Source organism: Haemaphysalis longicornis, unplaced genomic scaffold (genome assembly GCF_048455015.1).
Source record: "Haemaphysalis longicornis isolate Haplotype H1 unplaced genomic scaffold, Haemaphysalis longicornis Haplotype H1 scaffold_19, whole genome shotgun sequence".
NCBI classification, from domain to species: Eukaryota; Metazoa; Arthropoda; class Arachnida; order Ixodida; family Ixodidae; genus Haemaphysalis; species Haemaphysalis longicornis.
The window spans coordinates 5067292-5075862 of NW_027526288.1; the positions used below are offsets into that span (position 1 = coordinate 5067292).

At 39.8% G+C, this 8571-nt stretch overlaps 1 pseudogene; it reads left to right on the forward strand.

Annotated features, from left to right (window-relative positions):
• Positions 1 to 6520, forward strand: part of LOC144166810 (uncharacterized) — a 6895-nt pseudogene extending 375 nt beyond the window's left edge.
• The last annotated feature ends 2051 nt before the right edge of the window (positions 6521 to 8571 follow it).

Here is an 8571-nt window from a genome sequence, read left to right on the forward strand (position 1 = left end):
CTGTTCTGGGGCCTCTGCTCACGGAACTGTCCATTGTCATCCGTGGTTGCAATAACTTTTCCACAATTATTCTCCTCTCTTGCATCCGGATATTCACCGCAACCTCGCATTGACTGCAACAAAAATGTCCTGCAACGGCAGGTGAGACATGTCCGGGGCATGTCTTTACCTATGTCCTGTAACGGCTGGACATAGGTGAGAGGACTCATGGCAGATGATAAATCATAAATACATTATGTGCAAGCGTCGATGAGCCAGCGCATGTAGGCTCTAAACCAGCCACTCTTTCGTCGCCGCCGTCGTTGTCATCGTTTTCGGGGATGGTGGGTCATGACTCCATGGGTCACTGTATTCCATGTCCCATGACAATATGCGCTAAGTTTCCTTAGAGGAACGTCATTGCCCTTTTTTAAAATTTTCGTGTATGATAGCTAGGACACCCTGTATACTAAATCTCTGTATATGGACATACTCTGCGTATACATGATTTTCTTTTATTTTACATTGTAGTATCTTGTTCTTTAATTTATTATGGCGAAGCCAAAATGCTCGCACTATTTTGGAAATGTGCCCTGTCATGCCATTTCTTTGTGCATAGTTGTTTTTTGGGGATAATTACTTCTGACAGAAATGGGAAGCATATGTAGCTTCGTTGAAACTTCGGATTTTGCCAATCTTAGATATTTGTACTTGGAAGTTGTTTATTTACAACATAATGGTAACGGCCGAACTGCTATATTTCGCAGATACGAAATAGATTGCGAGGCCGTGTGGTTAGTGTACCCTTTCTTAAACTTCTCATGACTAGAACACAAATTGTGTCAAACATTTTCTGATGTGATGTATTCTGTTCCTGTAGGACTTATTTGAGACATTTTAAAGAGCTGGCGTTCGTGTAAGCAATTCTTATAAAATAAATGGGCAAATTTGGTGTAGTCAAGAGAGCGTATCTATGAGTAGATTTTTTCTTCAAGTCTTGTTCTTCAGTTCTCTCTTGATATGTTAATTTACTGTGACAACGACCTTAGCGACGTGGAGGTTGTGGTAAACTGGGGACAGTTTGCCACCGAGGTGCGTTCCTTCAAGGCGCACAGCTTGATCCCGGCACTACAAACTGACGTTTTCAAGGCCATGTTGTGCGAAGACTTCAAAAAAGAAGATAAAGTCGTTATCACAGACCTGCACCGGGATGGATTTCATGAACTACTGTGGTATGTACATCTAAACGAAAATGGTGAAAATAAGAATAGGATTTAAACACCCAGCCGTTATCTTGCGTACTGAAAAATGTGTTCTATTCAGTGCTGGAGAAGTGTTTACATTCGCGTTCATGTTGCTCTACAAAGCACACCAAGATTTGAAGTTTACAATAATAAGGCGGCTATTACCGGGCTCCTGTCGTGTTTCAACCACATTGGAAATGGACATCATCAAACACAAAGGGGGTGTGCTTGAATGTTGCAAATCCCCGTGCTCCGCTACATTAGGAATGCAGGTAGAAAGCTTCCATGAAATTATTTTCTATACAGCACAGCTACAATTACATTCATATGTACTTTTAAAATAAAGATATGTTTTTTTACTTCGATGATGAAAGCAAAAATAGCAGTTTTATCACAAAGTGTGAACCACTTTTGTTGTTTGCACTTTACTTGCTGGAATAAAGGGTATATTTTAGGGAATGAGTAAACAATATTGCAGCTTCAGATAAACTCCATTGCATAAACGACGACTTTAAATAATGAATGGTAACTCCCTACACTCTGCCTAATATCAATGATCCGAAAGTTAATCCGAAAAACTTAGACGAGAACGCAAACTTTCGCATCTGGAAACCAATGCAGTGCATTGAATTTCTTTTGGGTGGGCATTCGGCTTCACGGAATATCAAACGACGTTGGAACCAAATGCGTTTTAAAAACTTAAAGGAGCAGCACAGCATTCGCCTTAGAGTATGATGACATTTGATTCAAATACATACAAGATGCAGTGCAGCAGGGGTGTGAAATCTCTGTTTGCAAAAGATACCAACTGAACTTTAAAATTTGTGCACCCACTAGAATACTTGAAGCTTGCCTGTTTATTTCACACCTTTTAACTTTCTGTAGGACGCATGCATGAATGCTACTTTTAAAAACAATGTGCAATGTGAATGGCTTAAGATAAATGGCATGCACATCGGCACTAAAACGACTAATACCAAACTGCTGTACTAGTATTTCTCAACTCGGTGCTAAGAAATTACGGAGGGAAGGTTGGCCCTCAAACTGAAAAAATAAAGAGCTTGTGCTTGCATCCTTTCTCTTCGACTTTTTTATATTGTATTCCAGTGGATAGAGCGTTTTGGATAAAACGAGACAAAATGTTACGAAGTAAATCAGGTACAAAATTGGAAAAGCATTCATTGGAAAAGCATCTAATCATTGAAGAACTAGGTGTGTTTTATGAAATCATGCTGAGGACGTAGCCTAATAAAGTTAACTGGTTTTTTCGACAGCTTAGCAGCAAGGAGTAACAGAATAAGAGTTCAAGGTATTCAAGTTTTCTAATTTTATTATGTTGAACCACAATTATGATTTATTTACGCAAATAATTATTGGAATACAAAAAGCCCTTGTAGTGAGGGCATAACAAGAAGAAAGAACAAGCAAAACACATTGGAGAACCCAAAAAGGCGAATAAGGTAACATGGCAATATTTACAGCGAACTCGGCATTACTGGAATAGATGGTTTACAAAAAGGTCACCCGAGGTGCAATGAGAGATGTGGTTTAAAGGAGCCATGAAGACAAAATACAAGTTGGCTTTATTAAAAAGACTGCTTAGTCCCGATAACAATGATACCATATATCATCGCAATGTTCGAACAAATAACGGAGATATTAAAGAAAACGTGTGAAGCAGTCGCGACCCCCTAGCCAATTTCCCGGAACTCTTCTATGACGTCACGGAACCTTGTTTGTGCGATTGGCGGCCTCCTAACTGACCTGTCGTGACGAGACATGACTGGAAGTCTGTAATGGGGCCTCAAGTTCCATTTGACCGCATCATTTGAGTGCTGACGAGCAGTTAACGCACTGAAAAATATGTTTTATTGTTGGCCCGTATGACGTCAATCTTGCTAATAACACGTCACTGTGGCGCAAACTTTGAAAGTTTTTAAATACTTCTTGCTTTTTTCGTTAAAAAAACATCTTTTGTGGCTGTAATTGAGCTGAGTGAGATACTGAATCCTAGTTTTTTCAAATTAAACAAAGTTGTATTTTCTCTTCATGGCTCCTTTAAGATTTCTGCCCTAATTGTTTGAATCACATGCTGTTTTCTGTAGCCTGTTCGAAACAAAAAAAAACATTTCTAAGCCCTAGATTTTAATGTGCAATGATGCACTGTGGGACCGTTGTAAAACTGTTTGGTGTGCTCAAATGTTAGAGCAGACACGTTGGTAAAAATGGAATCTATGAAGCTGGATTTGACAGTAATTACAAATTGTGCGTTTGTTTTGCAACTTTGTATTGAGTGATTTTCTTCCTTACGTCCAAAGCATCTTGAAGTTTTCAACTGTGAAAACATTAGGAGTTTAGTAAACTCTGTATTGCCTGTTTAAAAGTGATATGTAACTTCTAATAAAAATGGCGCTACTCTTGAAACTTTATAAATGCCACTCGCTCACTCCCGCAAAACACTGCCTTGCTACACCAAAAACACTTCCTTGAAAGTGACCTAGAATCAAGGGAAATTTATTGTCATGGTTAGAGGCACAGTTTATTTGCGCCGATGTAACAAAACCTTGTTCTTGAAAATATCACTGCTGTATACGTGTTTTTTTACTACAGTTGGGCAAAATCTTTGTGGTTTTTTTGTTCCGTTGATTCAAAGTTTCTGATTTCTTTTCCTTTTTAAATCAAATACCTGTTTTTTTACTCCTGCAATGTGACACTATGCAGGTACTTCTACAGCGGCCGGCTGCAATCAAAAAGTGTTAAAGAGGCCGTTCGTACACGAACAGCAGCAGCGAAATATATCGTTCTAAGCCTGGCATCACAGTGTACTGAATACATTGATTTGCGCATAAAGGCTGAAGATATCTGCGCTTCGCTGGACCATGTGCTCGTCACGGCGGGTGAGGATTCTGTCGACACTTCTCCCGGTACCCTCACCGTTAAAGATGGTGAGTCCTTTCTGCTTTATTGAAGTCATATAAAGCATGACACCAAAGCGTTGTGCATGTTTTCTGCAGGTTTACAAAGTATTTCGTAAGGAAATACCTCTTTCGTGTATTATACCTCTCAACAGAAACCTGGTGTCCAGATGAGCTACAACAATGTCGCTGCTCGGCGACTTATTTCCGGCGAATGCTTGTGGGTAACATTATTCATATGCTTTTTTCAGTGTATAATGAGGATTTTAGGACAAGAGGCATGGAGTGCCCTTGAATTTTAGCCGCTATTGTAGTTGATAGAGTAATGGGTAAAAGTAAATGTACCGTCACTGCTGAGAAGCGTCACTGCTGACTTGTAATGACATATTTGCATTGAACAGAATGGAGGTATATGGTTGATGAAGGCGTAGTATAAGTATGAACGGGTTGAAGCAAGTTTAAGTATAGTATATATTGTTTTATTTTTTAGCAAGGCAGTGTGCTTATTATAAGCAATACCACCTGTTGCCTGTAGAGTAAGCCAATATATAACCTATATAGCTCAATTAAACTCGTGCAACCAAAAGTCATTTGTCAAATGCATACTACGAATGCGTGTTGCGCTTTTTAGCCACAACAATTGACTCTATCAGAAAAGTACATTTTTGTTGGTTTTAAAGAGAAATAAATAACGATGCCTCATTTATTGGACATATACTTTTTTAATTCGTCCAAAATCAACTTTTAGATATTTTTTTAAAGGAGGGAAGGTCAGAAATGTCTGCAAATACAAACTGATTACTGTTATTACTTGTGTAAAAATAATGTATATATACATTAAATTTCGCTGTAGTCAATGATTTCTGTATTCGTTTTAACTTGTGTTGTCGCTCTCACAATTTTAAAGGGCAATGGATAAAAAAATTACGCCCACCTCCCCTCGCGGGAATCCTGGTGTGATGCGACACTGAGGGGTGTTCAAGCGGAAGCAGAGAGCAACCGTCGATCGAAAGGCCGCCGGAGAGCGGCACACGGGTATATGCGCAGCGCGACGAAGGAGAGAAGACCGCGGAGAGAGAGAGAGAAAGCCGCGGCTATGACGAAACACAATCCAACACAATCCACTTTAATCCAATGCAATCCACAACGAGTGCAGAAATGATATCAATGCTCCCAAAACCATAGAACTTTACTTTCCTTCATAGTATAAATAGCTTTTTTATGTGGAAAAGGTCTGCTTTATGCTTCAACTGCACCTTCTGTGTGGGTCTACTTATAGAATTTTTTCTGTAAATTATAGTGTATTTTTCTTCATGGTAATTTGCATGCACTACAGTATTTTTTCGATTCTAAGTACCCTTTGATTCTAAGCACCCGCCCCTACTTCTGGCAAAACAGATTGGAGAAAGTTTGCATGCGAGTCTAACCACTCCCTTTTTTAAGCAACCATTGCAAGGCGGATTTAACACAAGTGGAGGCGGGCGCGAGTTAACGTTGTGTCCAAGTAATTTATGATGTGATCAATTACAACCCATTTCAACGGGAGAGAAATGGACCTGCTGCGGGATACTAAGAGCGTTTTGAGCAGCGCAAGGGGACTCGAATGTTTGTCAGAGACTGAGAATAAGACGTAAGTGGTGGGTTGACTGTCTCTACCCATTTTTGTTTTAAGGTTTCGCCATATAATACATTTTTGTGGCGCATCTCGCCGACATACGGCTGTGTAAAAAAGTCCAAGTGTGGGGCTGTAATTTAGGTTTTTCAAATATAAAATACCCCTCACTTTTGCATCGCGATCGCAAAAAATGGGGTGGTTAGAATCGAGTAAATACGCTATGTTTTTTGGGTTCCTGTAATATCAGTTTTGATGTTTAGTAGCTGCAACAGAGCTGGTTCTGATACTGCGTAGTAACATTGCATCAATATTTTCATACACCCACCATGCCGGATGTGTAATTGTTGTTTGAGCAGTTTGTTTATTACATTTCGTTACAGGTTTATCTGTTATCACGTCGGCAGATTCTTTGCGCTGTTACAAGGAAACAGTTAGTTACGTGCTGGTCCATGTGGCAAATGTTCGACATCCGTCTTAAGGCCGTGTACGAGTGGTGCGAGGAGAGAACCTTGGAAGACGCCCGTGCGGAGGGAAATACCCCGAATAGCTGTGCACTGCTAATGCGGCCCTTCTTCGCGCAGATTCGGTTTCTCGCAGTGACAGCGATGGAGTTGATCCGTGGCCCTATTGCTTGAGGTATATTAAAGTACTCTGAGGCAGTTGCATTGCTAACTAACATCTTAGATCCTGGCTGCATGCCTGTTCCAAATGGTTTCAGCAACATTAAAACGCCTCACCATTCCTCGAGACCCTGTAGTAGGCAGTAGGTTGTCGATCGAGCTATATTTTTTAGTGTTGGATAAAAAACCCTCCGCCGCTGTCAGCCGCCTCAAAAAATGTGTTTGATATGCTGGTTTTGGTCTGCTAAGAACGAAAAACGGATTGCGTGAACTCAGCGGACCAAGAGCTTGCTTCAAAATGCAGCCTTCATTTACCGGATAGCTGAACAGAAGGATGTAAAAATTTGGCAACACCGCCATGGAATAGCTGTTGATCTTGCAAGTACTGAATCAAAGACAGAATGTATGCTAAGAACAATGCTAGGAGATCGCCTATTTCATGTAAACTTTGAAAAAAGGTGTTCTGTTGTTTAGGACTTCATTATGAACACCAGATTTTGATGGTGCAAATCAGTTTTTAACCTACGAGATTTAAAATTCATAGCTCAGATATTTCTACACGATGAAAATCAGTTAAAATTGCTCTTCTCTTAATCCCGTTTTTAGAGGAGCGTTAGCCGGTTAGTCAAATAAATAGTTGCATTTGAAGAATGACAAATGCTAGAGTGTTTGTACCTAATTCGTACAGAAAAATAATTAGTTTTGTTGTTTTACTACAACACTAAATGGTCGTTTATGCAAGAGCATTCTGTGTATTCGGAGCAAACAAAATGTGCGTATGCGCTGTAGTTTGGAGACAAAGTTTTTCTCCTGAAGCTGTCTAAATTCAGCTGATCATGCTGCTAGTTTCTGAATTCTTGTTTGGCATTCGTGTAGTTTTGAATAATAAAGAATGTGCCTATTTTTTTATGTTCCTTCTTGCAGATCATTTGCTTTATTTATAGCCATAATAATCAATTAGATTCAAAATCTTCCTTATACATCGACTTTATGGGGCTTGCATTAAAAATAAAGCTGTGCTTTTAGCGGGAGGTAATAGAAATGGCCCAATATGCCTTTTAAACGTTTTTTAGGAGCAGGAATGTCATTAAAACTGCTGCTAGTTAGTGTTAATGCCAGACACAGAAGGCTGTGTGCTGGTTGCCTGGGTAAATACGGTTCAATTCATCATTTAAATTATGTAGTCTTAACCATGCCTTGTTATATTATGTGAAAGGTTAAGAATAAAGCTAATATGTAGGATATACCCACAATAGAGAACCGTAAATGTAACTATATTTACAGTGATACATATACTCTTGGAAAAAAACAAAGATAAATAATTTGTCATCAAAACAAAATGTTCCCTTTTCATTCCCCAGAGCCGGGGAATAAGGCTGTTCTGAAGCACTAGGTAGACCAAAAAATAAATTCAGAAACTAAACGTGCAAACCCACTTTTTACTTTATATATTTACTTCTTCCAAACCACAGAGCAATTCTTTCCATCACGATGAAGCGGATACATATAAGATGGCTTCACTGGCTTTTGTAAGCAATGGTGGTCCCAAAACCTACAAAAGAAAGGTACTTCCCCTCAGTGAAAAGGAATACTAAAAGTTAAATTACTTTTGAATTGAAGATGATTAAATTCAGGTTGTTAAAAACAACTTCGAAGTCCCACCAGAAATATGGCTACTAATGAGCACGGCAACTGCCGCATACCAGCAACTTGCACCGTAAAAACAATAGTTTTCATTACCCTAAACTTCAATTTTACCTTCTATGGAGTTGTTCATCCCTATGGAGAGGTTCCTCCCATCCTGGTACCAAAACTTCGCCCCGTCTCGCATCCTAAGCAATGCTGCAACTGTTTTGGGCGACGTTGACCCACCTGTGTCTGGGGAACCATGCACGTGAGCATAAACTAGTGCCGTTTCCCTTGTCGTTGTACCACCGGTACCTTATAAGCTTACCAACTGTGACCTGTTGTGAAGCCGACAAGCTTTACCTGGCCAGATATGCGGTGTGTCTTTGAGCGATTCCCACGCTCATTCATGGAGTTGCCGGGCTCTGCCACGTCTTCGTGAATAGGTCAGTTTACTATCAACTAGAGGAAGAAAACTAGAAGACGTATACGATGTTCCAGTTTTGGGGACGGCGGTTGCCTTCTTGAAAGTAGGCCTTGCGAAAATGTCTTTCTCTTTATGTTCGATGTGT